Source organism: Chenopodium album, chromosome 3 (genome assembly GCF_948465745.1).
Source record: "Chenopodium album chromosome 3, dcCheAlbu1.1, whole genome shotgun sequence".
Taxonomy (NCBI): Eukaryota; Viridiplantae; Streptophyta; class Magnoliopsida; order Caryophyllales; family Amaranthaceae; genus Chenopodium; species Chenopodium album.
Genome location: NC_137836.1, coordinates 24874908 through 24897666, shown reverse-complemented (window position 1 = coordinate 24897666; position 22759 = coordinate 24874908). Strand labels below are relative to the sequence as shown.

Genomic DNA, 22759 nt, shown 5'->3' with positions numbered 1-22759 from the left:
CTAGGTGTGTCTAGATCTTGTGAATGCGGAATTTTGTTTGTAAAAGTCTAGTTTAGAATAAGAGAGAGAATCAAGAAATTGTTGATGAGAGTTAGCAATTGAAAAAGGGGAGATATGACCTCTATTTATAGAGAAAAAAGAGGGTCGAAGAATAAGAAAAGAATCCGAATTCGAATTGAAATAAAACTCGATAGACAGCAGTTTTTGCGGATTTTGTTTTTATCATATCTTTTGATCCAAAAGACCAAATAAGTCATATAATATGTCGTTGGAAATCTATTGAAGTCTAATTTCCATCCCAATTGAAATCGGATTAAAATATTTTGTAGATAAAAAGATATGGACGAAATAGTAGGACATTTCAGTTTTGGATAGAGTTTCATATTTCTTAGATATCTTTTTCGTTATAGCTCGGAATTAATATTATAATATATCATTGGAAATATAATTTCAAGATATATACAACCATATAAAATTTGGATAAATATTATGAGACACAAAAATAATATCTGACTGTCTTTGAACATCTTTAAATTCGAATAAAATTAGGATTAAGAAAAGGAAAGTTTTTATTTAACTCAAATTCTTTAATCGTATCTTTTCAAAAAGGATAATTAAGATATTTTAGAAACTTATAGAAGGTTCCAATTAATCCTAATTGGTTTTGGAATAGAATTAGACCTTTGGACTCTCCACATGATCATTGGGCCGTAGGTAAGATCCGTTTCGAGCCTAGTTTAGTATTTTGGCCATAATTTCCTCATTATTCATCGGAATTGGGTTTATAATATATCATTGGAAAGTCTTTTCAAGCCCCATCCAACTACACCATTATTGGACCCATATCATGGACCAAACTAAACTGAAATGCACGTTTTTCATAAATAGGGTAAGAAAAGAAATATTTTCAAAAACAAAAAGAAGAGATATTTTAATAAAAACATCCTCATCACTAGACTTTTCACAATTTCGCTTTGTTCTATAATCAATGACATGAAAGGTATTCATCATTGGGTTTTTTTTTTTTGGGGAGACACATTTGGGTGTCTACAATAGGTCCATCTCAATACCATGATTATATGAATGGACTAAACAATGGCATGTCATTATAACTACCCAAAATTAGGGGCTCCAAGACTTGTGAAATAGCAAGAATGCACATAACCCGACACATGGGGATTCCAATATCCATAAAAAAACAAAATAAGATATTCTGTCATTCGAGCTACTTTCGAGAATCGCCTAAACTACAAATGGTTTACGTAGATCTCAAGCCCTATAATTTTCAAATGCATCACAATGATTTAATAATCATTTTGTTCCTTTGAAAACTAAGTACGCAATTAAACTTGGCCATAGAAACAAACTACAAACATATTTGAGCCATTTTTAAGTTCAACTTTAAAAATTAATCTTACTGCATAATTATTATTTAGATACTTAAATTTACTCTAAAGGTTAGAGAGCATGACTAGTATAGAGCAAAAGAAACAAAATCATGAGTTTCAAAATAGAATTCAAATGCACACAGCATACTTGCTAATACGAAAGTTTTGTACTCAGTCATTCATCATGAAAATTGTATCAAAACACTTCATTAATGTAAGACCGACAATTTCATGAGTTAGAACAAGAGACTCCTAAATTCTAAATAAGAGCTCTTCATTTTTCCCCATTGTTTCAAACAAGGAGGATTACATCTACTTTCTTGAGCTTCAAATCAGTAGAAAATTTAAACTTAAAAGAAAGAATTCGAAAGTAGCAAGAATAGAGGAAAAAATTGAACAACATCTCATTTTCCCTCTTTCTTGTTCCGACGAACAACCAATATTACTAGACTTAGCAAATTTTCTTTGTTAAAACAATGAATGGTAAAAAAAAACCAAACACACTAGTTTGATCGTTTCCAAGATCTTAGTTGTTATCATAATAAGACGAAACACAGGATTTCTAGACCCATTTCAAGCAACATGAAATGGTCTAATTATTAAAAACAAACAAGTCATCGAAATCACCCAACATTGGGGGCTATAATATTCGAAAACATAAAATAGGGGCTCAAAAGCTTGAAGTATAGCCGAACTACTCTAGTTTGATGATGTAATGTGAAAATCTTGAAACCACAGTTTTATAAGTGAATAATAATAATCATCGATTATTTTTATCATTAATAAAACCAAATTTGCGACTTATGCGTGAAAAAAATAATAAACATGACTTGAAGAAAAATTTTATGCTATTAACAAAAGTTCAAAATTTCATAATTTTAATGCATAATTGTTGTTCTAAACACTTCAATTTACATTAAAGTTAACAAGTATAGTCTATGTGAGCAAAAAATGAGAAATAAAGTTCAAGCAGAAATTCAAAATATGCTTGTACATGCTCATACAAGATCAATACTTTACCACTTCACATGAAATTTGTTGCAATATATTGCTTAAACATGTCACAACAACAAACAAACAAATTCATGAAAACAAGTCGAATCGAAAACCCCAACTTCAATTTAGGTGTCTTCATTCGATTTCTCCATTTTATTGACCAAGATCAAGGTCTGGTAAAATAAAAGGAGCAAGATTTACTTTCCTTAGCTTTAAACGACAACCAAAAAATGGAAGGAAATCCAAATTGGAGAAAGAGGAGAAGAAGAAATTGAGTTGCTGATCGTGCTTCTCAAACTCTTTTACTATGTCAAATGTTGCGCGCAACGCATCAAGTTGCACGTGGCATCCCAGCGCAACCTAGTTTCTTGCGCGCGCCTTGCTAGCGCGACCCACTGCGTTATGCGCAGATACTAGTTACTTAAAAGATTGGTGTTTGAATTTCGATCCGTTTGATTAATTTTTAACGTTTTTTCCTCGTTGTTAGATGTAATGGCGCGCAAATTATCGAGATTTCTTTTAGTTTCTTTGCATTTTGTAGTTTGTTTTCCTCTTTGGTAGTTTTTTGCATTATCCAGCATGCACACCATGCTTTGTGCCTCCCCTTAGCATACGTTTTTGACGTTTTTCGTAAGAGTGTCTTAAGACGTTCTATAGTGGTGCTTTACATAAAAGCTCCCATAGACTGGTTTTTCATTTTACTGTTCTGACTTTATAAATGTTTGGTCTTTTCTTCCTTTTTCACGTCCAAAGCAAAAAGGATGGTGTTATCATACAGCGTAAAATTATAAGGCGTTATCATACAGCGTAAAAATGTATGGGGTAGGTGTTGCGAAAAATTTCACCCCTTCCCAGCTTAACGTGATCTACCTCTCGTAACTAAAAGGTAGAATTTCTTTACTTTACTTTAGGCGTTAGCTCACGAGTCAACAGGCGCGCCAAACCATTCGAGAATACACACTTCTTGATTGGAAGCAAATACGGTAGTTAGTGATCTTACTTGCTTACCGGACAGTTAGGGTGTCGTCCATCCCCTGTATATAGAAAGTAAATACAGGAGTTAGTGAGCTTACTAACTTGCCAGACAATTAGGGTGTCGTCCACGCCTTGTATAAAGAGAAACGTGCGATGTCGCATCCATATAGGCACGTGCCCCCAGTCGTAAGACACGTGTACTCACCTTGTGGATAAAACTGCTGAGAGAGTTGCCGATTTTCTTCTCTCTCACTGGATTTGGATATATGCCTCCAGTCCTGAGACACGTATTTGTATCTCGTGGACACCGAGTATTTGAAAGGAATGGTGTCCTTCAAACAAGTGTATTATTATGATAGTGGGTTCAGAATTATTAGAAAGCTCATATATTCAGTGAGGTCAAGTGATAAGAATGCAAGGGTGAAGGCCGCTTCCGATCGGTAATATTAATGCATAATTAATATAACAGCTTAATCTTAACTAAACCCTTTGGGTCACACCCAAGAGACTAACGAACCGAAGCGACAAATTAATTCAAAAGGAATTATTGAGTTGACCGAGTAATAAATATTTAGACATCGGAAATTCGAGCTTAGAGCGTCGAAACTAAGCGTCGGAAGCGAGTCGAAATTAGTAAAAGACGAGACGTGCAAATAGTAATAAATGAACGTTTTTCCCAAAATACCTCTAGCATCGGAATGCCCCGAGCAAACCGAGTGCTAAGGGCACAATGCGTAGCATGGTGGCTAGCATGCGCACCAAGCTGAGCCTTAGCTGGCTGGTGCGTGCTAGCGCACCAATGCTGGCATGGAAGCAGTAGCCAAGTAAACGCACGAGAGCAGCAGCAGCCCGCACATAGCGTGCGTGGCATGGAAGCAGTAGCCAAGTGCACGCACGAGAGCAGCAGCAGCCCGCACATAGCGTGCGTGGCTTGCTGGCCGAGAGCAGCAGCAGCCCGCACGCTTGTGTTGGGCCTGCTGTGCGTGGCAGCCCACTTGGTTGCCTTGGTGCCTAAGTGGGGTTGCCATGTGGCACGACGTGATTAGAGGAGTTTTGATGTGTTGGCCGGTTTTGGGGAGAGGGAGTGGGGAGCAAGTTAGGTCCCCCCCCCCTCTCTAAGCACTAGTAGAAAAAATGAAAAAGCCACCGGTTTAAGGCCACCGGTTTTTGTAAACCGGTGGTTTAAAAAATAGGCGGGCTAGGACAAAAATTATTGCCACCGGTTCAAACCAAACCGATGGCAAAAATCCTCCAGACCACCGGTTTTGAACCGGTGGCAATATTCAAATAAAAAAAAAATCGCGGCTTTTTATCTCCTCTTTCCCCCTTCTCTGGCTCAATTCAACAGTACACAATTGCAATTCGTTCCCAAGTTTCGTCCATTATTGAATCCTCTCTTCAAACCCTACCACCACAAACTCCACCACTGACGCCAAAGCTACCGCACCACCATCCACCACCTCCGTACTCCCTCCACCACATGCGCATACCTCCACACTCCCTCCACCACTCAGCGCAAGTAGCAAATTAGGGGAAGCGTTCGTGGTACCTCCACCACCTGTCACCCGTCACGCCACAGCCACCGCACCACCATCCACCACCTCCGCACTCCCTCCGAACCTCCTCCACCAGTGAGCAAAGCAGCAAGCAGCGCTCACGACAGGGCGGAATTCTAATTTTCGGGGGAACCTAACTCCCTCCACTAGGTGCGTGGTAAATTATTTCTCCATTTATTTGGGTTATAGTGCATCAAATATATACTCTGGGGTTTAATTCACACTGTTGTTATTAATTTCATTCTCAGTGGTCAATTTAGGGTTCTTCTAAGGTGGATAGTGAACTATTAATTATAATCACCTAAGTTACGAAAGATTATTGATAGATTTTGTTGCTAGAGTTTTGCTGCGCGCTGTTATCAATTTAAGTTGATATTCTAGCTAGAGTGCGATGAATTTTATGTGATTTTTTGGGCCTAATCTGATGATTGAGTGAAATTTGTTTGCTAATGTTTTGCATTTTTGAACATTATTCTCTAGCGCTGGCAATTATCTACAAAATTCGGAAATTCCATACTCTTATTATGTGATTTTTCGAGCTTAATTTGATGATTGAGATATGGTTGCTAATGAATTGCATTTTTGGAGCCTTATTCGTTGGTTGGCTCGGGCAATTATCTACAAAATTTGAAATTACATAATTGTATAGAGAAAGACATTACGTAGTTGAAAAAAAAAACTGCAATTACTTGATATTAGTGAATCATAAAATTATGGAGACTACCACGCATTATCTTACCCCAAACCGCATTACATCCATTATACTTGCTTTATTAGGAAATTTTGAATAAAGTAGAGATTATTAGTAACCTTGTTAATTAATTAATTAGTTGAGTTTGGTAGTATGTTTTAATGTGTAATTTTAGGTGGTTTTGTAGTTCTTGACAAAATTACTAACTTTTATTTTTTGTTTTATTTTTTATTTTTGTAGATTCATATTATGAAGTGAAGCACAAGTTTATTAGCTATTCAAGTGGGAAGTTCGAGACATTACATCCATTATACTTGCTATATTGGTATGAACTATAAAATTTATGGAGCTATATATATTTCTTTCTATTTATCTATTTGATAAAAGTTTGTTCATGATATTACAAGTTGTGTCTTGTTTAATAATAAATAATTACAATAATATGTTGAATGTTTGCATCATCATATGCCTAGATACCCGTTCAAGGCTTTCTCATTAGGAGAAAGTCTTGAATAGTCCTCGGTTGGGACTGTTCTTGAATGTTTACTCTCACTTAGGTGGTGAATGTATGTCTTTTTTTCGATTTTAAGGAACATCTTGGCTGTCCATTTCTTCTCCATGTTCTCTGGGTACATATGTGGGTAAGTAATTATCTACATCTTGTACTTGGAGAACTGGGGGGAAGTGCTGCCGGATTTTCCTTAAAATTGGAAAGTTGACATACATTCACTAGCGAGAGTAGACATTCAAGGATGGGTTAAGTTGGAGTGATAAGGACACTTTGGAAACATGCATTTGTTCACTATATGAATGGTATATTCACGATGTGTACTTGAAGTTGATTTACATAAGATATGTAGCAATTGTACATTATTGATAATATGTTGCTATATATGTTTAGAGACACATTACTAAATGGGAAAGGATCGTGGTTGGATGTATGGTAGACGTGATACAATGGATTTTTGGAATGGGGTTCAAGAGTTTTGCAAGACGGCTTTATCTTATCAGCGCAAAATTGGTGAGGAAGGCCTATACTCTCCTTGTGTTGATTGTAATAATGTGAAGGTGGTCAATAGTGTTGAAATCATTAGAGATCATGTACTTTGTCGTGGGTTTAGACTTAAATACCATGTGTGGATTTGGCATGGTGAAAGTGGAGAGTATAGTGAGGATCTTGATGGAAATGATGTGCATGATAAAAGCAATGAGATTCATGTGGACGAGGAATGGGAGAATGATGAATATGTTATTGATAGTGGTGAGGATGGAGCTGAGGATCATCCAGTGGATGAGGTCGAGGATAATGACGTGGATGAGATGTTGCATAATGTCGAAGGTGATGTGTTTGAATTACTATCGGAGGCTTCCAAAAAGCCTTTGTACCCTGGGTGCAAAAAATACTCCAAACTTTCTGCCGTGCTAACACTTTTTAACATTAAGTCGAAGCATGGGTGGACGGACGTTAGTTTTACTTCTTTGTTGACCGCATTAAGTGAGATGTTCCCTGATGGGAATGAAATTCCTACGTCTTACTATTATGCAAAGAAGCTTATGTGTCCATTTGGTTTAGAGTATAAGAAGATACATGCCTGTCCTAATGATTGTATTTTGTATCGTAATGAGAATGAACAATTGGAGGAGTGTCCACGATGCAAGCAATCGCGCTACAAGCGCATGAGTTGCAATCCTGGTACGAAGGGACCTCCTGCTAAGGTGTTGTGGTATCTTCCTATTATTCCAAGGTTTAAGCGTCTATTCTCAACACCAAAAGACGCTAAAAACCTAAGGTGGCATGCCGAGGGAAGGAAGAAAAACAGAATGCTGAAGCATCCGGCTGACTCCCCGCAATGGAAGAACATTGATTTGAAGTTTCTGGAGTTTGGTAATGAAGTCAGAAATTAAGACTTGGGTTATGCACAGACGGGATGAATCCATTTGGCACTCTTAGTACCCAACACAGCACTTGGCCGGTTCTTTTAGTGATCTACAATTTGCCTCCTTAGTTATGTATGAAACGGAAGTATATAATGCTTTCATTGCTAATAACGGGGCCTAGGCAACCTTGAAATGACATAGATGTTTACCTTGCGCCAGTAATTGACGATTTGAGAATGATGTGGGACGAAGGGGTTTCTTGTTTTGATGCTCATAAGAACGAGGTGTTCACATTGCGTGCAGCCCTTATGTGGACCATGAATGACTTCCCTGCATATGGCAACCTGTGTGGGTACAAGGTTAAAGGGAAAAAAGCATGCCCCATATGTATTGATGAAACATCAAGCATATACCTTAAGAATTCTCACAAAGATGTGTATATAAGGACTCGAAGGTTCCTTAGGCGTGATCACCCATACCGTAGGCAAAAAAAGGCTTTCGATGGGACAGTGGAAGAGGAGATTGCGCCTAGGCCATTGACCGGTGTTGAGGTTTATGCTCGAGTTAAGGGTATACGAACAGTGTTTGGAAAATCTGAAAAAGCTCCGGTCTCAACAGCTCTTTTAAAAAAAGAATCAATTTTGTGGAAGCTTCCGTACTGGAAAGAACATGATGTTAGGCACTGTCTAGATGTGATGCATATAGAGAAGAATGTGTGTGATGCTCTTGTGGGAACACTATTTAATATTTCAGGCAAAACAAAGGATGGAAAGGGTGTACGGTTAGATTTGGAAGAGATCGGGATTCGTCCGGAATTGTGGCCTCAAGAAAAGGTTACAAAGGGGAAGGACAAAAAGGGAAAGGAACCGGAACAAGAAACTGTAAATGTTTCGAAAAAAGGAAAGGGAGAGATCAAGGGAAAGGGAAAGGCCGCTGATGCTTCAAAGAGTAGAGATGAGGGTAAAGGCAAGGTTGAGAAGAAGTATTTACCACCGGCTTGCTACACATTGTCAAGGGTAGAAAAGCGGATGTTTTGTGCATGTCTTTACGGCATTAAGGTTCCATATGGGTACGCATCTAACATGAAAAGATTTGTATCCTTAAGTGGAGAACTGAAGCTGACAAGTATGAAATCGCATGATTGTCACACGTTGATGCAAGTATTTCTACCGATTGCAATGCGTGGTATTTTACCGAAGCACATGAGAGAAGCTATTACAAGCCTATGTTCGTTTTTCAATACAATATGCAGCAAAGTGCTTGATCCTTGTACACTTAATGCTTTGCAAACGGATGTGGTTGTGACTTTGTGCAAATTTGAGATGTATTTCCCACCCTCCTTTTTTGACATAATGGTGCATCTCATTCTCCATTTGGTGCGTGAGATTAAGTTGTGCGGTCCAGTTTTCTTGAGGTGGTGCTATCCTTTTGAAAGACACATGGGCACATTGCAAGATAAAGTAAGGAATCCGGCTCATCTGGAAGGAAGCATGATTCAAGGGACCGTGAGTGAGGAGATTGGTAATTTTGTGGCCGACTATTTAGCCGTTGCTGAACCTATTGGTCTTCCTGCTTCTCGACATGAAGGGAGACTGGATGGTCATGGCACAATTGGGTCGAAACGAATGTCACCGGATCGAGATTAGTTCTTACAAGCACACCTTTATGTGTTGCACCATGTTGCCGATGTTCACCCATATTTAGATGAGCACATGGCTAGTTTGCGTGATGAATTTCCATCGAAAGGTGAAAGGGCACTAATGCAGTTGCATAATAAGAGGTTTGTGAGTTGGTTTAGTCAACGAGTGATGAGTCGCTTGGATGATAGTGTCACCGATACAGTAAGGTGGCTTGCTTATGGTCCTAGGGATGATGTTCGCTCATTTGAGAAATATGACATCAATGGGTACACTTTTTGGACAGAGGGTCGGGATTTGAAATCTACGTCGACCCAAAACACTGGAGTAACGCTTGTGGAATCTTCAAGGGAGTTTGCAAGTGCTAAGGATAAATCACCTGTCGATGCAAAATTGTCATACTACGGTCGAATTCAAGAAATATGGGAGCTTGATTATTGTAAATTCACGGTTGCTCTTTTCAAATGTAAGTGGGTTGATAATATCAGGCGTAATGTCAAGTATGATGACTTTACTCTTGTAGATCTTGGGCACTTGAATGATAGTGCGGAACCGTTCATCCTAGCTTCTCAAGCTAAGCAAGTGTTCTATGTAACTGACCCAGTCGATTCAAGATGGTCCATTGTGCTAGCTGGGAAAAGAAGAATCCTAGGCATTGGAGATGTTGAAGATGAGGAAGAATACGATGCATTTGATGATTCAGCAGCTTTCACTGTTCCTAGACCTATTGCATCAAATGACATAGACGACCAGACATGTTATATGCGGTCAGACCACAACGAAGGAATATTAGAATGAGGTACTATACCATTTAATTTGAAATTGTAAGCAATTAAAAGTATTATTAAATTTAATCAGAAGTTAGGTAATTTTATGAATAGTTGGAGGGAAAATGTATGATATTGTTATCTTAGTTGCTAAATTTTTACAAATTCTTGTTAATGAATGAAGTATATCTCAAAATTGACATATTATGATAGAATTTAATTTTTTTAGTGTTAACGGTACTAGATAATAACAAGTAATGTCAAAATGCATCAAAAATGATAGAATTTAATATTTTATATACTAACATGTATTATGACCTATATGTCAACATTTTTATCTCTTATGGACCTAATATCGTGTTATGTTTGTAATGACAGGTGTTTATAACTCATGGAGGACGATTCTGACCCACTAGTAGAGGATTTAGAGGATGATTATGATGGCTATGAGGATGAGGACGAGCCATATGATGTCAACAAGGAGACTGATTTGGGTGAGCCAGAAGATCAGGAACAAGATGCTTATGAGCAAAGGCTTGATGAATTTGAAATTTCAGCTGAACGTGCGCCTGCTATTGATTCTTCAATTGTTGAGATTGTTGGTGAGAACACTACTCCTCAAACTCAAAGCCAAGGAAAGGAGAAATTGAACACAGGTGGTGGAGTGGGGGTAAAGGCACCAGCTAAGAGAAAGGGTAGGGGTCCGACAACAAGTTTTAAGAAGCCAACCGGTTCCATGGTGTTGGAGTATGACAAAAGAGGCCGACCTACTGGCCAATGGATTCGAAAATATGCAAACCAAGTTGGCATATGTTCGCGGAAAATCCCCATTACACTTTCTTGGAAGCAAGTACCTCCAGGCTTGATTCAAACATTTTGGGATACCAGGGCAAGTGTTTTATTCAAATGCACATTTACATGTATTACAAATAATTTCACCTAATGTTAGTTTGTAAATGGAAAATAATAATGGCTTGTATTTGTGATTGCAGAAGCTGTTTAGTATTCCTAATGATCCCCAAAAGAGAAGGGTGTTTGATTCTTTACTAGCGGAGAGATTCAGAGGCTTCAAGACCCACTTGACCAGTGGATGGATCTATAAGAAAAAGAAACACAAGAAGAAAGCTTCCAAGGGAAATGAAGGTGAAGGTGGAAATGAGGAAGATGTTGAGGAACAAGACCCACCGTGGAAAAAATGGCCAAGCGTGACGGAGGACGAGTGGAAAGACTTTGTTATTCAAAGAACTCGACCCAAAGCAATTGTAAGAACTACTAAATTTAATGAGAATTGTATAACATATTGACTCTTTTTGCAGTAATGATGCTAACATTACTATTTATGTAGGAAATTCGAGAGCAAAACAAGGCAAATTCATTGAAGAAGGAGTACCGCCATCGTACGGGGGCCAAGACATTTGGTGAATGGAGGCAAACTTGGAAAAAGGAGGGTATATACCCCGCTTTGACTCAAGGGTCATCCTCAGAACCCTCCAACTCCACGATCACTACGTTAGTTAGTCGTGCTGGCGATTTCATTTGTTCCCTACATTCCTTTGATAAGGACACCGGAAAATGGGTCATCAAGGAACCGGAAAAAAAAGTGGCGGATAAACTTGTAAGCTATTTGAAACTTTAGCATAACTTTACCATACAAAAACATTTTATGCATTCATGTTAACATTTTTTCTTATGCTACAGCTTGAGTACACTACAGAAGTTGTTGAAGGCAAGCTGGTCCCAACTATAGAGAAAGACCCCTTCACCTTGGCTTTGGAAAAGCCCTACCATCCAGGCCGGGTAGTAGGTATGGGAGGGACGTTGCTAGGATGGGAGAAGGTGATGGGTTCAAAATACACAAAAAAGGGAAGATCTCGAGGAAGTGTTAACTCACCGGAAGAATTGGATGCCAAGGTGGCATCCATCAAGGAACAAGTTCGCAATGAATTAATAGGTGAATTCAATGCTTGGGCGAAGCAAATGAATTTACCCTTGCCGTTCCCCTCGACTACACCGGTCGACTCCAGTAGTCACCCAAAAGGACAAGGAGAAGAGGAGATACATGAGGTAGTTTTCTATCTATTAGTTTTGGCCTAGCTTGTGAGTTACGTGAGATCTAATGTGGCATTATTGATTAATTATTGCAGGTTGTTACTCCCACACATGCGGACTCGAGGGAGGTTGATAATCCAACACCCCATGAATTTCCAGATTTAGAGGTGAATTTAGGATTCGAGGGAGCGTGTTTGGTTTTAACATAGTGAATTTTGTTACATGATCAATTGTGTAGGAAAAGACCCTTTTTGATAATTTCAGTTTTTACAAGTGAATTTCCTTACTGGTGTAGGTAGAGACCGAGTGTACACTTCTAGCCCCGGGGCTATCAAATGGAGGAGAGTTGCAGTTGGTGGCGTATGGAAGTGCACAAGCAACGACTGGTGATACGGTCCATTTCCAATCGCTTAGGCCACAACATTACTCGGTCGGGATCAATTCTTACATTGCTGGGTTTGAAAACATCCCACTACCGGTGCCTATAGTGGATGATGGGATTACTCTTCTATGGGAAGCAAAGGGTAGCTATGTGCAATGGCCACGTGCTTGGGTGAGGTTAATCAACGAGGTAATATTTATTTTGATGTTGTGCAAAATAACAAATCTTGATGTGTACTTATTAGCTTAAAGCCCGGCCAAAAATTTTTGAACTCTAATTATCTTTGTTTTGATCAAATTTCGAAAAAAAGTCAACCATCAAAGAGAAGGAAGGTGGTGAAGCCTAAAAGCGTTGATCAACCTATAAAGAAGATGAGTGAACAAGGGTCGAAGAGTGAACAAGTGTCGAAGAAGAATTCTTCGAAAGGTTCAGCCATGCAACCTACTCCACTTGTTGGAGACAATGTCCTTCAATCGCTCACTAAGGATTTAACTTTTCTACACAATCGTTTTAGTCATTTGCCTAGTGACGATCCCATTGAAATTGCACTTCCTAAGGCAATGTTCCATTATGATGAGGATGCAAGTGCATGGTTAAACAAACAAGATGTGAAGGAATTTTTAAGCGGTTCAATGCTTAACATTTCTCTCATTCAAATATTCATGAGGTACGGGCTCATGCCACTTAAATTAATTTGTTGTATATATTAGTGTTGTTTATCCTTCATATATATGTCAATTAATTTTTCATTGCACATGCACGTAGAGCACTACGGGAGCACTTAAGTGACACTGATTCCCCTAGTAAAGTTGGGTGGTTATGCCCCGAACAGACATCCGAGACTAGAATCTTACACAACTCCCCTGAGGTGATGTATTATGTTAACCATAATATTCGGGAATCAATGCGTGCGGGAGACAAGTTCATATTCGCCCCATGTTATGAGGAGTACGTTTAACCATGTGTAATTCAATTCTTTCTACATTTGAATTATTTGTTGTACCCTAATTATTGATGTGTTTGTGTATTGTGAATTTATGTAGGTATCATTGGTTCCTCATGGTGATTTGTCCTGCTAATAACACAATCTTTCACCTTGATTCAGCTCGATCAACAAAGAAGTACCTCGTGATGTCTGTACTACAAAAGTAAATATAGCTACCTAGTGTTGAGTATCTTAACCTAACTCATTTAGTAGTCAAACTAATCAAATTTGATTTTACTTTCCTATAGTATTATGAAGAAGATACATGGTCGTGCTCCACGGGGTCCTACATGGAAATCACCTATGGTAATGCCACATCATATTGTGATTATCTTAATAAACATTGCTAAAACAATTGTGGGTTTTATGTGACGTTTGATTCATTTGATTTGCTCCTATGCTAGTGCCCACAACAAGATAATGGAGTTGATTGTGGATTATACGTGATGAGATTCATGCTTGAGATAGCGACTCATTGTTCCAACACCATACATCTTGATGAGGTACGACCTTAAACTTAGTAAAATGCCCTTTTTCTTTGATTTGAAGGCTTAGCCACTTATAACTAAGTATAATTGACATGTTATGAGGAAGAACTTGGTCATTTGTTAAAAAACGTAGAAAATGGGCAAGTAGAAGTCAAATAGGCCTTATTTTGGCTATTTTGGATGAAAATGCGACCTTAAACTTAGTAAAATGCCCTATTTCTGTGATTTCAAGGCTTAGCCACCTATAACTAAGTATAATTGACATGTTATGAGAAAGAACTTTGTCATTTGTTTAAAAATGTAGAAAATGGGCAAGTAGAAGTCAAATAGGCCTTATTTTGGCTATTTTGGATGAAATTGCGACCTTAAACTTAGTAAAATGTCCTTTTTCTGTGATTTCAAGGCTAAGCCACCTATAAATAAGTATAATTGACATGTTATGAGGACGAACTTGGTCATTTGTTTAAAAATGTAGAAAATGGGCAAGTAGAAGTCAAATAGGCCTTATTTTGGCTATTTTGGATGAAAATGCGACCTTAAACTTAGTAAAATGCCCTTTTCCTTTTATTTCAAGGCTTAGCCACCTATAACTAAGTATAATTGACATGTTATGAGAAAGAACTTGGTCATTTGTTGAAAAATGTAGAAAATGGGCAAGTAGAAGTCAAATAGGCCTTATTTTGGCTATTTTGGATGAAAATGTGACCTTAAACTTAGTAAAATGCCCTATTTCTGTGATTTAAAGGCTTAGCCACCTATACCTAAGTATAATTGACATGTTATGAGTAAGAACTTGGTCATTTGTTTAAAAATGTAGAAAATGGGCAAATAGAAGTCAAACAGGCCTTATTTTGGCTATTTTGGATGAAAATGCGACCTTAAGCTTAGTAAAATGCCCTTTTCCTTTGATTTCAAGGCTTAGCCACCTATAACTAAGTATAATTGACATTTTATGAGAAAGAACTTGGTCATTTGTTGAAAAATGTAGAAAATGGGCAAGTAGAAGTCAAATAGGCCTTATTTGGCTATTTGGATGAAAATGAGACCTTAAACTTAGTAAAATGCCCTATTTCTGTGATTTCAAAGCTTAGCCACCTATAACTAAGTATAATTGACATGTTATGAGGAAGAACTTTGTCATTTGTTTAAAAATGTAGAAAATGGGCAAATAGAAGTCAAATAGGCCTTATTTTGGCTATTTTGGATGAAAATGCGACCTTAAACTTAGTAAAATGTCCTTTTTCTGTGATTTCAAGGCTCAGCCATCTATAACTAAGTATAATTGACATGTTATGAGGAAGAAATTGGTCATTTGTTTAAAAATGTAGAAAATGGGCAAGTAGAAGTCAAATAGGCCTTTTTTTGGCTATTTTGGATGAAATTGCGACCTTAAACTTAGTAAAATGTCCTTTTTCTGTGATTTCAAGGCTTAGCCACCTATAACTAAGTATAATTGACATGTTATGAGGAAGAACTTGGTCATTTGTTTAAAAATGTAGAAATGGGCAAGAAGAAGTCAAATAGGCCTTTTTTTGGCTATTTTGGATGAAAATGCGACCTTAAACTTAGTAAAATGCCCTTTTCCTTTGATTTCAAGGCTTAGCCACCTATAACTAAGTATAATTGACATGTTAGGAGAAAGAAATTGGTCATTTGTTGAAAAAGGTAGAAAATGGGCAAGTAGATGTCAAATAGGCCTTATTTTGGCTATTTTGGATGAAAATGCGAATGTTTTTAATTTTACCAAGTATTTAATTTTTTACATATTAATTTAATTTATTCTAACATAATTTATATATATTCCAAGTTTTGCAAGGTGCAAAAGGGGGATCCGTTAACTAGCAAGGAGCTTAATGAAGTTCGAGACATGTTGGCATCTTTCATCACCTTCAATTTGTAAATGTGGCATCATTTTGAATTTATACTTTGTTTATTATTAACTTTTAAACTACAATATTGACTAGTTATTAGTATTGTTTGTATTTATTTATATATCACACTTTATTTAATTTTTTGTATTGCATTTGGTTTTTAATTATAAAAGTAGTCTAAATATATATTTTTAATTCTTGTTATGATTATTAATAATAATTATATTATGGCAGAATTTTTAGCAATAATATGCCAGAATATTATAGCAGGATCAGTTGCAGGAATAATTGCAAGCAAAAAAAAAAAAAAAAAAAATAGATCCTTTTATTGCCACCGGTTTACCGGTTCGAACCGGTGGCAATAGTCTACCTTCAGCAGCAAAAAAAACGCGCCATTTTTTTATTGCCACCGGTTAACCGGTGGCCATAATTAGTATTACCACCGGTTAACCGGTGGCCATGAACACTATTGCCACCGGTTTTGAACCGGTGGCCATTTGCTGCTTTATTGCCACCCCCCAAATGACCACCGGTTCAAAACCGGTGGCAATGGGGGGTTTTCAACCGGTGGCCATTTGCATTTTTCGCCTAGTGAAGTGGTCCTCACTTACTCACTCATGTATGGTTGACACTTGTTGATTTATTTCTAGTTTGCTTAAATAATTTTATTTTAGCTTTAAAATAAAATGTAAAAATCTCATTGTCCTACATTGATGGGAGAGATTATCATACTCTCATCATTCCCTATAAATACCCAACTTGGGGCATTGGGATTGATGCTTGAGTAAGAGTTGGAAAAGGGATCACTAGCAGTGAAAACCTTTGAACGTAAGAGTTGAAAAAGGTATCACCTTTGTGAAAGACATTGAACTCAATTACTTGGGTTTGTCGATCGGGCCTTGATCCCCCCAAGGCATTGGACTTAGTCGGTGATCGTGTAGCGGTTAGATCATCGTTGGAGGCCTTCGTATTACTGATGCTTGCTTTCAAGTAAGAGCCCTAGTGGTCGGGCGAAGCACGCTTCAAAGGTATATTTATTATCTCAATCTTGTCATTAAGTTAATTACGTATATGATTTAATTTATTGCGAGTGCGGTCTTGTTTTTGGGTTTGTTTTCGCGGTGAGTCGGACTTACCAAACCGCAACAGCTGTATCAGAGTGTCGCTTGTTTATTTTTAAAATCATAATATTTTTCAAGGTGTTTTTATGGCTTAATCTTTTTGATTTTAAGTTGCTAATTAGATTAGTAGCTTGTTTAATCTATTTTAACCTCGTATTAGAGCTGACATCAACTCCCGAACCTAAATTTTGACCCAAAAATAGTGAATTTTAGGTGGAAAAGGCATTCTGAAAATGGTTTTACCCTCAAGGACTCGGTTTTTAGCCAAAAAACAACTAGAAATGCACTTTTAGAGGGATTTTTTGTTTTGACGAAAATTTTTAAGTCTTTCTAACCTTGAAAATTATTTGCGTATTTATGGTAGTTATGTAATTGGTTCAATCCTTTTTTTATATGCAATTTTAAACCTCTTTAGGCATGATTACTTGGTAGTAATTTGTGTTTGAAAGCTTGGTTTTATTTTTCACATAATTACAAATTAATTGCATTAAGTGTGTAATTATTTTTCATTGAGGCTTCTAAGTACTAAAGATTCAATCTTTAATTATGTTAAGTGATTGAAACTTTGAGTTTCTAAATTCGATGAATTTTGTTGAACTTGGTTGATTTAATCATTTTTAAGTTGATTGAAATCATAAAGTTTGAAACTTGTGATTGAAATTTGTTTATCTTCATATTGGAAGATATAATTTTTCAAGGATTCACAAGTATTAAAGTTAGAGTCTTTATTAAACTTATGTTCATTTTTTCCAACTCCCTTTTATTTTGTCAAAATCTCAAGATTAATTTAAATCGATTAAATTAATAGTGAGTAATTTCCCTCTTATTTTGTTGCACCAAGTTAAACCAATTTTATTAAAGAATGGTTCTTGGAATAATTTTTGGTTTTATGCACCTGGATGAATTTTATTTAAGTTGGACTTGTTATATTTTGCTTTTTTCCTCAAAATTAATTAATTCTAAAAGTTATTTAGAATTGATTATTTGTGTCACACAAAATCGGGATTTTTCCCGAGGTATGAGCACCTCACATCGAGGCTGAGGAAGCCCGAGCTAGCTCATGGCCAGCCGTACTGCTCACGCAGCCATGGGCTGCCGAGGCTGCACGGGTGCCTCAATTTTGGTGCTACTGTGTGTGCCGTGTATGGCTGCTATGCATGTAGCCCTTGGCGCACCATGGAAGCCTTGTGGCTTTCCATGGGTAAGTCGCTTAGGGTGCTATCATTGAGCGTGTTTGAGTGCATGTGTGTACTTGGTGTTTTTGTGCAAAGGGGCCAACAGCCTTGGCCTTAGGGTAAGCAGCCGTGGCCTTGTGCCTAGCACCTTGTAAACCGTAGCAAATGCTACTAGGATCTAACTATCTAGTATTACGTGGGGTGGTGAAGGCACGTGCGCTAAGCCGTATTGTGCGGGGTTGTTAGACAACCTTGACTTTCATATGGCACGTATGTAGTGCGTGAACCCTTTGAGTACGGTTGGTTTCGTGTTTGCTTATTTCGCCGTTTTAAATATTTTATTAATTAAATTTGGTTTTAGTTATTTTAATAAATTTTTATAGGCTAGGCCTCGGTTTTATGAGCGGCATTTGCAAAATTTTATTTTGGCAAATAATTGGGTTTTACCGGCTTAATTAGTTGGATTAATTAAGTTGGATGCGGAATTTATTGGGAGCTTCAATCATTAATTTCTCTTATTTACATAATCTGTTAAAACAACTTTGATTAGTTTTAATTAAGCCTGTTAATCGGATTAACCACCTAGATTAGCTACTAGTACACGCGTGTTTTATGCATTGATACTTGTTTATCGTTGTAAAATGCATAGGCCATTCACAAATAGTGAATGGATGAATGGAATGTATATTCTCTCACAGGTTTTATAAAAATGGCATTTAGTGGGACCCGATTAGGATAGAAAATACGGACTGCGATCCATAATGTATTTTCGTAAATCTTAATGCGGTCTACGTACCGTTGAGTATTTTTGTACCTTAATATTTAGATTAGTCCTAATCGTAGATACTAGTAGTTGAATAATTTTGGTCCAGTCTTGAAGACGGAGGTTCTTGGATGATAAAGCCATGAAGTTGCAAAAGAAGACCTTTTGAAGACTTGAAGAATTCAAGGGGTCATGCTAGTTGCCAATATGCATCAAAATGCTTATGCTTTACATATTTATGATCATTTATATATGAATTATATGTTAGATGCATGTTTAGGTTTTCATTATGTTGCGATGATTAATTAAGTTCATCTAAATCAACCAACATAGAAATCCTAGGTTTCTAATAATATTAAGTCAAACTTTCCTTTGCAAAACAACACTTACCCACCGAACGAGGGTGATGGTAGGCTACGCCAAAGCGAGGTGCCATCACTTCTCCAAGGCTCATAAGGCACACCGAGTGTGCACATTGGTTTTGGTTTAACTCATCGGTATGAGTGAGGAGTCCTCACATACCGTGGCAAAAGAGATACATCGTCAAAGATGCATTAGATGCGACGATTGTCTAACCAAGAGTGGCTTAGAGCCATTAGCAAGGCAATGCTTACCCTAGCAGATTGAGTGTTAAGAGAAGCCAAAGCATGCTTAACCACTCTTTGTTTCTTCGGATCTTGGAATCGCCTTATTTTCACAAAATAGGGACAATTTTACGTGTAAATAAGACGTTAAGTAAGCATTGAAAATTTGCATGAATAAAATTCAATCTTATTTAAGTATTATGAGTGGTTTTACATTTTAAATTCTTTCAATTGTAGAATCATGTCTTTGAATAACTCAAACAACCGGTTTTCATTACGCTCAATTCTCGATAAGGAGAAGTTGAGTGGGACCAATTTTCTTGATTGGCAAATAAATTTGCGCATCGTTCTTATGGAAGAACAAAAAAAGCGAGGCACCATTACTACTCTTAGGAACTTAAGGCACACCGGGTGTGCATGTTGGTTTTGGTTGAACTCATCGGTATATGTGAGGATTCCTCACATATCGTGGCAAAAGAGATATAACGTCAAGACGCTTTAGATGCAACGATTATCTAACCAAGAATGGATCGGAGTCATTAGCAAGGCAATGCTTACCTTGGCGTAACAAGTGTTAGGATAAGCCAAGGCATGCCTAATTACTCGTTGACCTCTTGGATCTTGGAATCGCCTTATTTTCACAAAATAGGGACAATTTTATACGTAAATAAGACGTTAAATAAGTATTGAAATATGCATGAATTAAATTCAATCTTATTTAAGTATTATGAGTGGTTTTACATTTTAAATTCTTTCAATTGTAGAATCATGTCTTTGAACAACTCAAACAACCAGTTTTCATTACGCTCAATTCTCGATAAGGAGAAGTTGAGTGGGACCAATTTTCTTGATTGGCAAAGAAATTTGCGCATCGTTCTTATGCAAGACAAAAAATGGTATGTCCTTGACGAGGAAATGCCCGAGGCTCCCAATGAGGAGGTGAATTAGGCCACCCTTAACTGATGGCAAGTGGTCGATCAGGATGTCAAGTGCGTTATGCTAACCACTATGTCTCCTGAGCTTCAGAAAAACCTTCTTCGAGAAGGAATCGGCCTAAGAGATCATATATGAGCAACAAAATATGTTTTAAGAGCAGGCTCGAACTGAAAGGTTTGAAACCCACAAGCAGTTCCTTGAGACTAAACTCAAGGAAAGGTGAGCCAGTCAAGGCATATGTATTCAAAATGATCGGATTATTTGAGAACATGGGAAGGCTTGATGCGGGGTATTCAACTGAGATGACTATTGAAATCATTTTGCATTCCCTTCACAAAGGCTATGACCAGTTTAAGATGAACTACAACATGCATAGCATGAAGAAAACCCTCACCGAGCTTCATGGTATGTTGAAGCAAGCTGAGCAAACACTTAATTAAGAGAGGAAGCATGATATGCTCGTGATCAAGAAGGGCAAGTCGTTCAAATGCACGGGCAAGAAGAAGAAAAGTTTCAAGGGGAAAGGTAAGAAGTACTTTCCGCCTAAGCCGAAAGCTACCAAGGACAACAAGGAAAAGAAGGTAGTATCTTCTAAATCTGATTCCGAATGCTTCTATTGTAAGAAGAAGGGACATTAAAAGAGAGATTGCCTCAAGTTCAAGGAAGATAAGAAGTACGAAACCAGATGGGTGTCATAAATGGCACCTATTTGATGAGAATTTAGGTTTTATTCTTCCCTTTTCATATCTTTCATGCTTAATAAACGCCTAGTTTTATGCATTTGGTCTTTGTTTTACCTTTCCTCTCTTATTTTGTAGCTTTTCCTCATTTTGTTGGTTTTTCTATTCTTTTCTCCTTTATTTGCTCTATTATTGTTGTTGTAGGTATTGTACGAGGTTTGGGTCTTGATATTGGTGATTTACTAAGGTGGAAGATGATGTTGGAGCAAGCTCATGGCAATTGGAAAGCTTAAGATGCAAGGAAGTGGATTCTCTAAGTTCTTGCTCTTGCGCTCTCAAGCCGTGCTCTCATGAAGATGGGGTAATGAACCCACATTTGAGTGCTTTTTGGGACTGCCACTCTTTGTGTTCATCATCATCATATTGCGCGTTCATTCGAAGACCTTAGCGAACGCACAAAGCCGCGAGAAGAATCGAAGAAACCCAGATCAGCGCGGGCGCGCAGACCTGGGTATTCGTCTTGCTCTGTTTTTGCTCGCGCCTCCTATATATATCCTTGTGACCCGATTTTTGGGGCAAGTTTTAGGGCAAGTTTTCATTTTAGATTTTGATCATATTTTTAGCTTAGTTGAGAGCTTCTCTCTCTAGTTTTAGTGTTAGTTTAGGAGTAGATTTTATAGAGAGAAAGTAAGGAATTTCATTGGTGATTGAGGGATTGAAGATTTAATGGTGACAATTGTGTTGGAGATCTTCTCTATTATCAATGAGCATTTTTAAACTCTATCTCATTAATTGCTTTGATTAGTTAGTTCATGTTTGTGTGATTTGATTTTGATGTTTGATTTCTGATTAGTGTAATTGTTCTTCATAGATATTAATTCTTGCTTTCTTTGGTTGTTTGTGATTAGGTGATGATGTTTGAGTAGTTGTTTGGCAAGGGATAGGGTGAAACTTGTATAATTGATTGATTGTGCTTAATTTGGGGATTGTGTTGATTAATTGTTGAGATTAAAGTGATTAATGGAAGTTTGCATGTGTGTAATTCGATTATGCCTTAAGAATTATGCTAGATTGCATTGTCGTTTCTAATGATACGGACCATTGATTTAGGAATTGCAATTGTCGATTGAGCTTGATTAGTGATGCTCCTAGTTAGAGTCTCTTGTAGTTGGCGCTAGTTTGACCTCTAGGAGATAGCTTGTTGACACTTTTTATTGAGCTTGCCATTAGTCTTCACAACCATTGATTTGCATAATGTTCCCGAGTTGCTACAATTGTCATGATTACTTGTTGAATCCCGTTCCTGGTGTCTTATTTTCTTGGTTTCATTGTTTGGTAGTTGGTTAATGTTCTCTCTTTATCTTTGTCTTCGACCTAGCTTAGGTGCATAATTGAGAGTGCTTGAACATTACCGTTCCTTTGGGTTCGACCCTTGACTTGCCTCGATACTAGTTACTAGGTTGGTTAAGTGTTTATAAATTTAGTTTGACCGAGGGAGGATTAGTTTCAATGACCTAGTTCCACCCCTCGTCAAAATGGCGCCGTTGACGGGGAACAGTGTCTATGTTTGAGTGTTTTTGATTGCTTGAGTCTAGGTCTTTGTATATAGTTTTCTTTTATTTGATTTTTGTTTATTTTGTGAAAAAAATGGCATGTCTATCATTTCCTCAATATGATAATGAGCCTTTTTGTGAATATTTCAATAGACTTGAGGGATTTCTTGACTATAATCATTGTAGTCATTGGGAGGCTTGTGAGATTTTTTATTTTGGTTTGAATGAGAAAACTAGAAACATAGTTGAAGGAATGCATAATGGTAGATTTAAAGCATTTTTTA

At 37.4% G+C, this 22759-nt stretch overlaps 1 long non-coding RNA gene across 1 annotated transcript; it reads left to right on the top strand.

Moving 5' to 3' along the window:
• Nucleotides 1-13224: 13224 nt before the first annotated feature.
• Nucleotides 13225-13789, top strand: LOC145612761 (uncharacterized). Its single transcript, XR_014106703.1, has 4 exons — nucleotides 13225-13267; nucleotides 13363-13467; nucleotides 13553-13610; nucleotides 13709-13789. It is a non-coding gene; the product is annotated as an uncharacterized LOC145612761 (long non-coding RNA).
• The last annotated feature ends 8970 nt before the right edge of the window (nucleotides 13790-22759 follow it).